Genomic DNA, 15,923 nt, shown 5'->3' with positions numbered 1-15,923 from the left:
TTAAATCTTTCATGCTTCTTACATAGCTGTGGTATGTTCTTTTACCATGTATCCATTCACTTCAGCTGCTGAGTTTCTGTTCTTCGGTTTTTCCCAATTACAAATTTAATCTAATTTTCTCACCTCATCCTTGTTTGGAGAGGGCTTTCATGTCACAAGTCATAGGCTGTTGACCAGCTTGTAGACATATGCCCTTGAGTCTGAGCCTTACTTACCCTTGGTCTGATCAACTTTGAATTTGGAGGAGGGATACTTGGTCACAAGAATGCTTTCTTAGCAGTCGTGTTTGCCTGGCTAAGAAGGTTTTTCTTTAGAAAGATTTTGGGCATGGGTAACACTATGACACATTCATTCTGTCTGGTTTAGCTCTTTAAAGCTGCTTGATCACAGTATCTACCAAGTCTCTTAAAGACTCACCTTCTCCTGGGTAAAAATTCTAAAAGTTCCATGATATCACAAGCTGGTTTGCACAACATCTTCAAAACAAAGAAGATTCTCTTCAGGTTTGTAGCTAGTTTCCTAAACTACATTCTTCCTAGGGGGCTATTCTGCTTCTTACTATGGGTTAGGCACTTGTGATTGCTAGAAACAAATTCTCTGTTGAGCTCACTTAATGACAGGTTATTTGCAGGCCACCTGTGGGGAAATAATGGTGACTTGGATCACATGCAGTTTCACATACAGGTGATCTTTTGTATCTGTGGGTTCCACATCTGTGGATTCAGCCACCTGTGGATCAAAAATATTTGGCTAAAAAATATAGATGGTTGTGTCTGTACTGAACGTGTACAGACTTCTTTTTGGTCGTTATTCCCTAAACAATAGAGTATAACCACTATTTACATAGCATTTATATTGTATTAGGTATTATAAGTAATCTGGAGATGATTTAACATATATGAGAGGATGTGTATAGGTTGTATGCATTTACTAGAATATTTTATATAAAATATTTGAATATCTGTGGGGGATTCTGGAACCAATTCCTCTGTGGATACCAAGGGACACCTGTTTAGGGGGACCTTAATATGATTATGCCTGTTAGGTATGTGAACTGGTTTCAGAGAAGCTCCTCCTGGGTTCAAGTGATTCTCCTGCCTCAGCCTCTCAAGCAGCTGGGACTACAGGCACCCGCCACCACGCCTGGCTAACTTTGTATTTTTAGTAGAGATGGGGTTTCTCCCTGCCTTGAACTCCTGACCTCAGGTGATCCGCCTGCCTCAGCCTCCCAAAGTGCTGGGATTACAGATGTGAGCCCGGCCTCTCTGCTTATCTTTTGTGTCTTATAATTTCTGCTTTTTAAATATTGGCTCGCCCATCCACTTTGTTTTTTCTCCATCTCTCTCTCTCTCTCTCTTTTTTTTTTTTTTTTTTGAGACGGAGTCTTGCTCTGTTACCCAGGCTGGAGTGCGGTGGTGAGATCTCAGCTCACTGCAACCTCTGCCTCCTGGGTTCAAGTGATTTTCCTGCCTCAACCTCCTGAACAGCTGGGATTACAGGCACCAGCCACCATGCCTGGCTAGTTTTTGTATTTTTAGTAGAGATGGGGTTTCACCAAATTGGCCAGCCTGATCTCGAACTCCTGACATCAGGTGATCCTCCCGCCTCGGCCTCCCAAAGTGCTGAGATGACAGGCATGAGCCATCGTGCCCGGCCCTCCATTTCAAATTTTTAGCCTATTTATAGGTTCTGCTTACTTACGGCTTCATCTTCCTCATAAGTTTTGCTTGCTTATGACCCTCTTGACCTCACCTCTCCATTGTGTTGCTTGCTGTGTATCCTTTCAGCTTCAGTTTCCTTTGTGAACTGTGATTACTTTTAATAGCTCAATTCCAATTCCTGAGAAGACAAATTTACTAGGCCTGTTGTATCCCAGTTTAGATAGATATTTATATACCCGCAGCAGCAGTTTGTGGATCTTCAGTTTTGTTTTCTGCCATTAATATGATGATTACCCTGTTTTGCTGCTTTTACTTTGCTTGTTTCTTATAGCTTATAATGTATCCATTAACAACTGACTGTTGGACTTCTCTCTCTTTGTTTCAAGGACTGCAATGGCAAATGCCTATAGGACCCAGATGCCATAAATGTATAAGATGGTTCTGGTGTTTTCTTCTTTTCTTGAAACACTGTCTTTTGTGTGTGAGGGGGGTGATCTTTTGTTCAATCATTTTTGATAGAGACATTAGGAGGGCAGTTTCTTTAAAATATAAACAAGGGTGCAAATGGAATGATAAAGGGCAACTGACGCTTCTAGGAGGATAGTAGGGAGTGTTTGACATTGTGTGTAATTGGGACATACATATTTCCTCCAAAGGAGAAGACTTTAGTACTTGACTTCTGGTGATTGCTGCCCAGTGGAAATGTCTGCCTAAAATGACCAGCTGTCCACAAAAAGCCTGATTGGCTTCAGGTTTTTTTTTTTTTTTTAATTTAGAGGTGATTTAAAGTATATGATAGGATGTGTATAGGTTGTATGCAATTACTAGAACATTTTCTGTAAAGGTCTTGAATATCTGTGGGGGATCCTGGAACCAATGGGATTGGGGGGGAAGCTTCAATTGTTTTAAAATATTTCAGGCCAACAGAATATGTTTATAAATGCTTGTATAATCTCATAGCTTCTGTTTCTTTATAGTTTTGGCTTATTTGTAATGTTTCCTTTTTCTCATGTGGTATGAAACATGGGTATGTACCATTACTTCTTCAACTCAGCCAATGGCTTGGCAGTTTCTCTTGGGCAGTGTTTAAAACTGGGCCACAGTTTTGAATGCAATTGTGAATATTAAAATGAAGTAGATTAGGAAAGAATAGACTTAGCTAGAAGACAGATAAGAAAATATCAGCCTTCACCTGGCAAAGGGCATCATCAAGCATCACCAGGAGGTGCTCTGTATCCACAGGTTCCATATCTGTGGGTTCCACCACCACAGATAAAAAATATTTGGAAAAAAATACAACAATACAAAATAATGCAAATTTTTTAAAATACAATATATTTATATGGTGCTTACATTGTATTTGTTGTTATAAGTAATCTAGAGATGATTTAAAGAGACAGGAAGATATATGTAGGTTATATGTAAATATACCATTTTATATAAGGAATGTGTATATCCATGGATTTTAGAATCTGTAGGGATTCCTGGAACCACTCTTCCATGGATACCGAGGGATGACTGTATTGTTCTGTGAAATTTTTGTCTCAGCTATATATTTGTATGTATGTATGTCTTTGGTCTGGTGTAATTGTATAATATTTCTCACTATGGGTTAAACAACTTCATAAGACGTTGTGAGCAACCTGGTATCCTCTGGACTAGATCATTCCTGTAGATGGTTCCTTTTTGCACACATAGTATTTTGTTAAAATCAGGTGACTGTTTAAAAAGATTTTAGATAAAAATCTGGATTTTTACTTTCTCCTGAAGTATCAGAAGATGGGGTCGAAATTCACACTGAGGACAAGCAGGGGTAGGCTCATTTTAAGGAAGGGCTTTCTGCTCTCTGGTTTACCACACAATACACTAATTAGCCTGGTCTTACTTTTGTATATTACCTGAATAGCCACTTAGGGCATTTTGAACACATGGCTTGCATTGCTTTGTCTTTTTGAAATCTGCTGTGGCAGGCCCAAACCTTGCCTTTGGTGGGCTTAAGTAAGGTCTGGTGTCCAGTACAAAGGCAAAGGCAGATGAGGATTATTAGTATTCCATTTTGTCCTATGGATATTCTCAGTGCTTTCTACTGGAAACTCACAACCAATTCTGAATATGCCACATATTATGTGATTTGCCCTTGCTTTCAAACCCTGTTCTTGCTGCCATTTAGAAACAATCAGGCCAGGTGTGGTGGCTCATGCCTGTAATCCTAGCACTTGGGGAGGCCAAGGTGGGTGGATCACTTGAGCTCTGGAGTTCGAGACCAGCCCGGGCCACATAGCAAGACTCTGTCTCTACTTAAAAAAAAAAAAAAAAAAAAAATTGGCTGGGCATGGCGGTGGTTCATGCCTGTAATCCTAGCCCTTTGGGGCCCAAGGCAGGAGGATTGTTTGAGCTCAGCAGTTCAAGACCAGCCTGGGCAACATAGCGAGACCCTGTCTCATTATAAAAAGAATGAAAACAATCAGGACAGGTGCGGTGGCTCCTACCTATAATCCCAGCACTTCAGGAGGTCAAGGTGGTCAAGGTGGGTGGATCACTTGAGTCCAAGAGTTTGAGACCAGCCTGGGCAATATAGCAAGACCCTGCCTGTACTAAAAATTTAAAAAAGCATTAGCTGAGCATGGTGGCTGGTACCTGTAGTCCCAGGCTGAAGTAGGAGGATAGCTCGAGCCTGGGAGGTGGAGGTTGCAGTGAACCATGATAGCACCACTGCACTGAAGCCCGAGCAACAGAGTGAGACTCTGTCTCAAAAAAAAAAAAAAAAAAGAATCATGTTTGGAGTTGAAGTTTGTTTATAAGCAATAGAAACTTACTTAGGCTAAGTCAAGTAAGAGCAAGAGGTTGTGAAGCTATACATATGACAATTTGGCAATCTGGTATTTCACAAGAATCTAATTAGAGAATTTGGGTGGCCAATCCACTCAGCATAATAAGGGAGTCAAGGAAGCTTTTAAGAACCTCATCAGTTTTCTGCCTTCCCTGAACAAGTGTCTCTTATTTGTAACTAAATTTGTCAGCTTAACAGTAAGCAGTAACTGATATTAGACTCAGTTTTTCAACTGGATTTGTAATTTGGCACAGTAATGAAATCTTAAGCCAATGCACCTATTCTGGGCTTCTTGTTTGTTTGTTTTGAGTCAGAGTCTAGCTGCATGCAGCTGGAATGAAGTGGCACAATCTTGGCTCACTGCAACCTCCGCCTCCCAGGTTCAAGCGATTCTCTTGCCTCAGCCTCCTGAATAGCTGGGATTACAGGCACACACCACCACACCCAGCTAATTTTTGTATTTTTAGTAGAGATGGGGTTTCACCATGTTGGCCAGGCTGGTCTCAAACTCCTGAACTCAAGTGATCCGCCTGCCTCAGCCTCCCAAAGTGCTGGGATTATAGGCGTGAGCCACTGTTCCTTGCCACCTATTCTGTTTTGAACTTCATTTTCCTAACAACATCCTGAATTACTGAGCTTTTATATCACTTCATGTTAAAGTTTTCATTCTTATGTACCAAAGTACTAATTTGAATTTGTAATGAGTCTGATGGTACATTTCAATTTTTTGCTTTGAGGGACTGGCTGCTACATTGCAGAATATCTTCTATCTCTGACTGCTTTCCACTAAGTGTCAGTGGTGACCCCAATCCAATCATTATGACAACTGAACATGCTTATGCATCCCTCATACCTTTATTTTTTATTTTGGGAAACCTTTCAGCTTCAGTTTTTGCTGATGTTTATGTGATTCTTTGTTCAGCAATTCAAATTTCTGGGAGCCAGACAGTCTCCTTGGTTCAGATTACTGTTTTTTGACTAGAGTTTCTCACTTCAGATTCTGTCATAAGATTATGGCTTACCCTATGGTTGTCCTTTGATTTGGTGCCATATGAAATAAAACATTATTTTCTATGGCTATGTATTAAGATTTTGTGCAATTCTGTTTTTCTTAGAAGGCTGAGGGTGTGTTGTCAGACACCATGACTGATGTGACAGGTGTATTTTATTATGTGGCCGCCAGGCAGACAGACATTTCTTAATATTTATATATTACTTAAATTTAATATTATTTACATAATTTTTTTTGTTTTTTTAAGATGGAGTCTTGCTCTGTTGCCCAAGCTGGAGTGCAGTGGCACGATCTTGGCTCACTACAACTGGGTTCAAGCGATTCTCCCGCCTCAGCCTCCCAAGTAGCTGGGATTACAGGCACCCGACATCATGCCTGGCTAGTTTTTGTATTTTTGTAGAGATGGGGGGTTTCACCATGTTGGCTAGGCTGGTCTTGAACTCCTGACCTCAGGTGATCCGCCTGCCTCGGCCTCCCAAAGTGCCGGGATTACAGGCGTGAGCCATTACGCCTGGCTATTTACATATTTTTAATCTAGAGCCCCTTAACATATTACAATTTTCATGTATGGAATCTCTAATGTATTCACCTCTGCCACTTTAGATAGTAACACAAATTGCTGTCTGGTTCTTGTGTCCCAGAATGATGGTATGGGATAGCTGAAGCATGAACCAAATTAATAGAAACAAAGTAGTTGCCAGGGGGTACCAGGGTTGTTGCCAGGGGCTGGGGCAGGGGGAAGAGGGTCATTGTTTAATGGGAATAGAGTTTCAGTTTTGCAAGATGAAAAAGTTCTGGAGATTGGTTGCACAAAAATGTGAATATACTTAATACTACTGAACTGTATACACTTAAAATGATAAAATGGTAAGAAAAATAGAGCAACAGTATTTCACTAAGTAGGCAGTTTACACTGAATATCCATGGGGACATCAGAATATCCTTGAGAATATTAAAATACAGCATCTTCAAAGAAAAGTAAGTTAAAGGACCATCTTTGATGCAGCCTCCCAGTTCTCTATATCAGAGTCCAGCAAACTGGCCCAAGAGCCAAATCTGGCCAAACACTTATTTTTGTACAGTCTGAGCAAAGATTGTTGTTTACATTTTTTAATTATTGAAAAAATCAGAATTAAAATGCTTTGACATCAAAATTATAAGAAATTCAAGTGTCAGTGTCCATAAATAAAATTTTATTGGAACACAGTCACATTTATTTATTTATTTATTTTTGAGATGGTGTTTTGCTCTTGTTGCCCAGGCTGGAGTGCAATGGTGTGATTTTGGCTCACTGCAACCTCTGCCTCCTGGGTTCAAGTGATTCTCCTGCCTCAGCCTCCCTAGTAGCTGGGATTACAGGTATGTGCCACCATGTCTGGCTAATTTTGTATTTTTAGTATAGACAGGGTTTCTCCATGTTGGTCAGGCAGGTCTTAAACTCCTGACCTCAGGTGATCCGCCTGCCTGGACCTCCCAAAGTGCTGGAATTACAGGCGTGAGCCACTGCACCCGGCCTCACACTCATTCTTATATGTGTTGTGTATGGCTGCTTTTATGCTACAGTAGCAGAGTGGAGTAATGGGGACAGGGACCATATGGCCTACAAATCCTAAAATATTTGCTGCTTGGCCATTAGTAAAACACTGAAAGTCAGACTATTACAAAAGTTGCCAGGTCCCTCACAGCATCATCTTTGATAGCTTTAAATGCCTAATTGGCAGCCTTGTCATGGACTAGTAGGGACTATTATCATTCTGTTCTCTTACGTTTGGTGGGGATTCTTACTTCCTTACTCCCTACTGTGACACTTTAACCACTTCCAGAAAACTCATTCTTGGTGAGCTTCAGTTGTGGCTGAAACCCCTTTAGCAATTTCTATAGGCTCTTGTATTGTTAAGAAACAGACATCTCTTGGGCCAGCCAAGCAATTGGGACCACCTAAGCAATTCGGACCACCCAAGGCGGGGCTTGGTCAGCCTCTAAGATGGACAGGGATCTCATAAGAAGTCAAGTAAGAAATTTGAGTAAAGACAATTAAAATTTAAAGAAAAATTTTAATTCGGTTTCCTGAGTTTGGAAATTAGTTCCAAGACACATCTGGGAATGTCTGCAGCAAGAGTTTGTGTCATCCATCCTAGTATACCACCTTTAACATTTCTTAATTCCTCAGTGTGTTTGTTTAGTGCCTTTCTCATTGTTGAGTCAACCTTTACTGTACCTCCTAGCTTAGTCTGCATTCTGTTTCCCCATAAATTTTCAACTATTCATAATTAAATGTTGCTTGTTGCCCAGGTGTATGAGATAGTGCCCAAAGGGATTTATTTCATGTTTTCCAACTTTCTTGCATTCCACAAATTCTATTTATTTTGCATTTCACAGACTTTATTCTTTAGTGTAAGAATTTCAGTGACTTAATTCTGCCCTGCTTGGGCAGTCACTGTTTGAGTCTTGTGATGATATATAATGGCACTTGGGAAGTGTCCCCTACACCTGGTACTTTCTGCTTTGGACTACAAGGCAGGTCATGTTATAAAAATAATTGCTGTCTAGGACTGCTTCCCAGAACTATGTTCTCCAGAACTATGGGTGGAACAGTTTACCTTAGATGGGAATGTGAGTGTGGCCACTACTTGATTCAGATGTGTTCATGTTGCATTTCTACATCTTGGCCACTAAGCACATATGCCCTTCATCTTACATATACGTTTCTAAAGATGCTTCTGTTTATACTGTTCCAACTCTTACTGAAGCAGCAGTGTTAGAGAGAATGTCAGCCAGATGCTGTAGTCTGAAGTAATGTCATGAGACCATTTTAGAAATTTACCTGCCAATTTCACAAGCCCAGGAGGTGGAGGCGGAGGCAGGAGTATTGCTGAGCCCAGGAATTGAAGATTGCAATGAGCTATGATCGCATCACTGTACTCCAAGTTGGGTGACAGAGCAAGACCCTGTCTCAAAAAAAAACAAGTACAGAGATACTTATAAACAATTCAGATACCACATAAAGAAATAAATATAATCAAGATAAGCTATAATCTTGTCGCTTAACTAAAACTATAAAACTTTTGGTGTATAGACTTTTATTACTTTTATTTTTATGAGACAGAGTCTCGGTCTGTCATCCAGGCTGGAGTGCAGTGGCGAGATCTTGGCTCACTACAAACCTTGCCTCTCAGGTGCAAGCTATTCTCATGTCTCAGCCTCCTGAGTAGCTGGGATTACAGGTTTGTGCCACCACACCCAGCTAATTTTTGTATTTTTTAGTAAAGATGGAGTTTCTTCATGTTGGCCAGGCTGGTCTCAAATGCCTGGCCTCAAGTGATCTGCCTGCCCCGGCCTGCCAAAGTGCTAGGATTACAGGCATGAGCCACCACGTCTGGCCTTTGTATAGACTTTTAAATGCCAGACTTCTTTGATAGTATTGAGCATATATTTTATCTAATTGTGACACCTGTTTTGATTCTGTGCTTAATTAAGCAATTTTATGATTATAATTTGGCTATAGGAAAAGAATGTACTCTTTATGTGGAAACAAGTATTCTGGTTACATTGATGGGTATATTGTAGTAAATTAATAAACTGGCACATTGAAGATTATTCACCTTCTTATTATATGTCAGCTGTGATGAATGTCCTTATAATTTATCTTTGCACAGTTGACTAATTGTTTCCTTACCAAATGTAATTTTAGTCATAGAAGGTGCAGTGAATACTCTCAGGACTCTGAAACATGGTTCGTACCCATGGAAAAGAGCCTAACAAAAATACTGATAGCATGGATACGTTCCAAAGTGGGCATGAGGAGGAAAATGCATTTGGAGGTATTAGAGAAGATAATATGATAATAATCAATTACTATAGTTTTGTTAGGAGAACCTCCTTCAGTTTTTAACTGTACCTAGATAATTAACTTTGTCAGTTTATTTATTTTTTAATTTAATTTTTTGAGATAGGGTCTCTATCACTCAGGCTGGAGTGCAGTGGCACGATCATGGCTCACTGTATCCTCAACTTCCCAGTCTCAAGTGATTCTCCCCCACCTCAGCCTTCTGAGTAGCTGGGACTACAGACATGTACCGCCATGCCTGGCTAATTTTTTTTTTTTTTTTGTAGAGATGGGGTTTCCGCCAAGTAGCCCAGGCCTGTCTCAAACTCCTGGGCTCAAACAGTTTGCCCGCCTGAGCCTCCCAAAGTGCTGGGGTTAGAGGTCTGAGCCACTGTGCCCAGCCAACTTTGTCATTTTAGAGATGGCAGCATATGCTTTATCTCAGTCCTGAGTTATGGTTGCTGGAGGTCAAGTCTATGCAGTTAGCTACAATGGGCCACTGAAAGATTCTGAACTTCTTGTAGTCATCTAAGTAGGGTGGATTGCATGTACTATTTGTAATTGAAAAGTATGAGTTCCTGTTTTTGTTGTTGTTGTTGTTGTTGTTGCTTTTGGTTTTAAGGAGTGGAGAGTTTAATAGGCAAGAAGGAAGGGAGAAGACAGAAGGAAGAAGCTCCTCCTGTACAGAGGCAGACGGAGTGGGGCTCCAAAGCCGAAAGTGGAGGTCCCTACCTGCCAACAATACCAGCCAGGTATATATGCAGAGGCTGGAGGAGGCGGTGTTTGATTTACTCAGGGGATTGGTTTGACTAGGCATTTCATTCACATGGCCTGTGAAAAAGCTCGCCCTCCAACCCTAGCCTTTTAATATGCAAATGCAGGACACCATGATGGTCTACACACGTGGGGATATGTGGGGGCGGCCATGTTGCCAGGAACCTGTGGGGAAAGGGCAAGAAGGCCCCGGGAATCTCCATGTTTGGGTGGGTACAGTTTCTAATAGCCTGCATTTGCATATCAAAAGTTGCTGGCCTGGCTCTGAGAGCCAGAGCTTTACAAGAAACTTTCCCAGAGATGCTTTAACAAATGAAAACTTCCCAAGGACCCCTTTTCCTAACATTCCCCCCTGTGGAGATGCCACCCTAACTGCTGTTAGGGGGTTTGGGGCGACGAGTCTTTCTGGCTACTTCCTGCTGAAAAGGGGCATCAAATGGGGAACAGCAGCTAAGGCTCCTTCTGGGGTTGATCTAAGGATCCTCAGAAGAATGGCGTTGTCCATGTGTGGTTCAGTTTACAGCACCGTTTGAAGTTTGATTGCTTCTAGGCGAGAATAAACAATTTGAGTTATAGTATTGAGTATACAGGGTCCAAATATCAATACAAGACATATAAGCAAGAGAGTGCTTAATAAAGGGGTTAAGCAATTCCATAAAGAAGACTGGAATTTATTAAAGAGGGATTGTAGCCACTCAGGGCTGAAGCTGGCATTTTCCCTGAGCCTGTCAATAATTTTGATTTGATTTGTAAGTACCTGTAGATTTTCCTCTACTAGAGTTGTTAATCCAAAAGCAGCATGTTTCATTTAAAACTACGTTACTAAACCTAATAAAAAGTCCTAGCAGACTCAGTGATAGTAAAACTTTCATGCTTCCTTTTTGTCAACTATTATCCCTGCTATAAGGATAATAATTAAGCAAAATACTACAGTAATGGAAACTCTGTCCAATATTTCAGTTAGAAGGTGCTACCATGTGTAATGCTATTGCAAATAGTAGAATGAGGACAGCAGTTCCCACAAATGTGGTGTGGTAGGTAATTTCCATCTAAAATTTTACTTGCCAAGATACAGAATTCCCCTTTGGGGGTCTATGAAGTTCCTTGTTTTATTTTCCCAGACAAAGAAACCTCCGGGTTATGGGCACTTACTCACTTTCATTACCTGGCAGAATTTGCAAGATAATTGCCCAGAACTAGCATATTGATTCACATTTTTACCTTACCCATCCCTTTTCTTTTTTTCCAAGCTGCAGAAGATCATCACTTGATTCACAGGAATAAGCAGGGTTAGTCTAAAATGTAGGCATAAAGCTTAAAAACAATGAGAGTAGGATTTAATGACAAATGTATGGTAAACTTTGGAGCAAAATTTTTCTCTCCAGTCCTCATTTTTGGTAAAAACTATGAATAAACTTTAGTCTTATACTTGGCCTGATTATTTGCATAAAGTGCAGCAAGAATGGTTATTTTTACATAGGCCTTTTGGCTTGGCTTTGCTGAAACTCTGTTCCACAAGGAATTTCAGATAAGACTTTTAAAGCCGAGCCCAGCCATGGGTTGTATCCTCTAATACCTGTGAGTTGGGTAATCCTCTCCTCTTGAGGTCCCAAGATAAACTCAGAGCTTCTATACCTGTTAGTAAGTGACATTCTTTACTGACCACAGGTTAGGAACACTGTGCAGGGACTGTGCAGAGAAGGTATGAGGCCAGTTCTCCCCAAGGGGCTTTTATTGGCTTTGCATGTCAAGCTTGATTCCTTAAAGGGAAACACACCCTTTCAGTCAAAGCCTTGGTAAAATAACCAGTTTTTCCAATTGTGTCCTGTTGACAAAGAAAAATGGATTCGTATTGCACTGATGCAAACAACTATATTGCCATAAGTTAAGAGTACTCACAGATAGTTTCCAAATTCTAGAGGAACCAGGCAGAGAAAAGTAAACATGCTCCAAATTTTGTTCACAGGGGTATACCTTACTCAATTATTAAAGGCCATAAATAGTTTAAAATAACTTTCCTTGACTCTGAAAATCAAAACAAGGATTAGCAATATTCAAGCAACAGTCAAAAAGGTTGCTTTAACTTTCTGAGTGTAGTCCACTTAGTTAACTTTTGTTTTGCTTGATATTTGTCAACATGTCAATTCTTCGTGAGTCCCTTACATTCTTTATTTCAATGTTACAATCTTTAAAGCTTTTAAAAACCTGCATTTGAGAACACCTGTTAAAGTCCTTAATGTAGCTTGATTATAAACTATCTTTCGAGAAGGAACAAAGCAAGACAATTGTCTGCGAATCACAAATTTCCAGGATAGTTATGGTGAAATATATGACTAAGAAAGAAGTTTATTTATCTTCATGGTTTACAGTAACTTTACCCTTAATTATGATTGATAGCATATGCATAGACATTAGAATTTTAGAAATCCCATACAATTTTGGAACATATTAGTATTTATTCACCAAAATATAACTTATAACAATATAACTTTATAACAATAAAGAAGATTGGACATCATTTTGGCAATCTCGTGTGACTAAACATGTCAAATGATCTTGTTTACCTCTTTTCTGAATGTTTCAGGGGCCCTCTGAACCATCCAAAAAGCCAGGCATCAGTAAGGACAATTTCCAGATTGCCATAAATTATTTTGTAAAAATGATAACTCAAAAGGCAAAAACGTTTCGTCAGCCTTTACTGACATGAAAATTTTGTTCAAAGCAAAATTTTACCCTTGCATTCGTTTATTAATGTTAACTCCAATTCGTTTCCATGAACCCTTATAGATAATCCTATCTAATCCTAACCAATTTGACCATGAGGTGAAATCTTTACAAATGTTTTGTAACCCTTTTGCTAAAGGGCAGATTAGTGTCTTAAGACCTCCTTGCTATGCTTTTATTTTAATGCTTAATTCATGAAAAGACCATATAGATGCTATGGGAGAAGATGGTGTAGTGCTTCTACCATGCATTTCATTGCAAGGCAACCCAAAGCCAATTGGCTTATTTGTAATCAGCCCATCCCTGATGGGAGTCTCATCTCCCAGTGGGGGATGGGGATGTTTCCTTATTTTTCAGGTGGCCAAGAGCATGCTTCTCTGTTTTTTGTTTTTTGTTTTTTAACAAACATTTCATTTAATATACAAAGTAGATAGAGATAGATAATGTGTAATACACTTGCAGATGCTGATAGAGATACAGATTCCAGTGTAGATATATAGACAACAGCATAGATACATAAAGGCCTAATTATTAGAGCCAGACGCTACTTAGACTCCCTAAATTTAATCCCAGCTCCACTCCAGCTGTTTGACCTTGAGCAATTGATTTAGCAGCCCTGGTCCTCAGTCGACTCATCTAAAAACACCTCCCTTACAGGGATACAGTGAGGATTCAATGAAATAATACATGTAAAGCTGACAAAGAATAGGCTTCCAATAAATTAGATATTATTGTTATTATTATATACATAGAATAATGTAAAAGAGTATGTTATTCTTATTGCTGTTAGCTTCTCTGTTTTATAACTACTATTAGCCATCCCTTACTGTGTATTTTCTACCTAGTTATTACATACCAAAGCGCTCTCATAATGCAAAGTAATTTCTGATAACCCCCAAAACTCAAAACCGTCAGATAACACAGTGCGAAACAGAATAAAGCCTTTGATTTTGAGAGGGATCTATCTCCTTTTAATTCCCTGGGTTTCATGAGGGAAACAGATTTTTTCCTAAAACAGGGTTTGTGGTGCCTCCTCTGTTTTTCCCCAGGAGTCCCATACTACCAGAAGTTATTTTAGGACTTTATATGCATGCATTAAGAGTGGTGAGACAAAAAATGGAGAAAAATAATTCAATCAACTGAGAAGAAAAGAGCCCTTTTCCAGAAAAGCAAGATTCGAGAAGAGAAAAGCATAAAGGCCTTTAAATATACCTATAACTTGAACATTTACTTTTAATTAAGCTGAGCACTCTTTAGGAAAATCCTTTTAAACCTTGTTGCTTGACTTTAACCACACCAAGCAGTTAAGATTTTCGGCTTTTGAACGTTACCAAAAGTACCCTTACAGGTGAAACCAACGAGCCTTAATTAGGTTATGATTTAATTACAAGTGTACAAGGTATTTTTAAAGGAGTGATAGCTTTTGAAATTGTCATTGCAAAACTGTCACTGAGACAGTGAAAGAGATCCCACCCAAACAACTTCATTTTGTTTCCAGGCCTCAAATTGTCCTTGCCCATCTCTGGGCATAGGCTAAACCAACTTTGGGAGGGGCCTGGTTTACAGTCTATAGTCTAACACAAAGACAATAACAGCGGCTTCCCAAGATATATTTCCCTCTTGCCTGGGGACCAGACCAGACCAAGAAACTAGCCATAGGAGCCATGCAGCTGGAGGCCACAAGATTTTGACCCTCCCTAAACTGCTCTCAAGATCAGTGCTTAAGATATTTTGTAAACCCTGCCCTTGATGGATCAGCTGGCACCACCCAGATTGACAAACTGGCTTATCTTATTTAGCACAGAAAGACAGCCACCATTGTAAAATGGCAGAGACTAAAACAAAGTATTGCCATGCGGTTACAGATGACGTTCCCAAAGACATGAAACAAGATGGAGGCCTGTAGCTGACTTTGCCACCGACCGCTTTGGTGGGCTGGCTTGAACAGCAGGCTTATGGGATCCTGGGCCTGCATCCTAACCTAAGATTCCCTTTCTTCGACAGAAGGATACAGAAAGACATGCAAAGCACACAAGATTGTCTGCAGCTTAAGACCAAACTTACAAATCCTTTTTCATTAATTATACATTTACAGAGAACATCAACAGTGATCCTTATTATCCCTTTTACCAGTTGGCACAGGGAGAGAGAAGCCAAAAGCCCAACTGGTAAGAAATGTTTACCCTTTTGCCGGCATATCAGGCTTCTGGGTTCCCTTTCTCCTAGCTCAGCTCTATGCCAAGCATTTTAAGATTTGGCAAATTAACTTTTCCTAGGTTGGAAGAACATTATAAAAGAGATAGAAGCCATTTTAAACCACAAAAGAAGGAAAAACACCATAGAAAGGAGTTTCAGTTAGGGTTGTCAAGAGGTAATAACTCTCTTCCTATTGGGAATGGTTTTTCCCCTATTTCTTTGCCTTCCCTATTTTTCTCTTTTCCCTTCTGGACCACTATAGGAGACATATTGCTCATCTTCAAAATTTTCTTCTGCTTGCAGAGCTGCCTGTTTTAGCTACAGTGAGGGTTTGACTTAGCAGCAACATAACATCCCTCCATATGAGGTCAAATATGTGAGTTAAATTTTGGAAAGCTTCTGTATACCTATCAGGGTCATCAGAAAATCAGCCTCAGTTTCCCTTTACTTGCCTAAGGTCACTGAATGGGCCCCAAATAAGAGGGACCATCAGAATGATTTCCTTGAAAGTTACTTTTTTAATTTTGGGGAATTAGTTTTCCTGGGCCTGCCCGATATAGTTGCTAAAAGAGCTGGGTTGATCTTGCAACATTTGCAAAGGTCTAGCAAAAAGACCATACCCTTGTGCAAAAGAAAATAAGCCACTTTTTCTTCAAAGTTGCAAGGTCGAAGGAGTCCCAATGCTTCAACATACACTCCAGGGGAGTGTTACCCATCTAGAAATAGAAGTGAGAATAAAAGCATCCTTTTAGTCTGCTTCCTTTCATATGTGATCCAGGTTGGAGATGAAAACAATAGAGGGCGTCCCCCCAACTATTTTCTCTCCTGGGCTCCTGGATTCCTGGCACCCGCTTCAATGTGCCGCCCATGACTGCAATGTGACCCTCCAAGCCATGGCAA

Source organism: Colobus angolensis, unplaced genomic scaffold (assembly GCF_000951035.1).
Source record: "Colobus angolensis palliatus isolate OR3802 unplaced genomic scaffold, Cang.pa_1.0 Scaffold87, whole genome shotgun sequence".
Lineage (NCBI taxonomy): Eukaryota > Metazoa > Chordata > Mammalia > Primates > Cercopithecidae > Colobus > Colobus angolensis.
Note: the sequence above shows the minus strand (reverse complement) of the source record.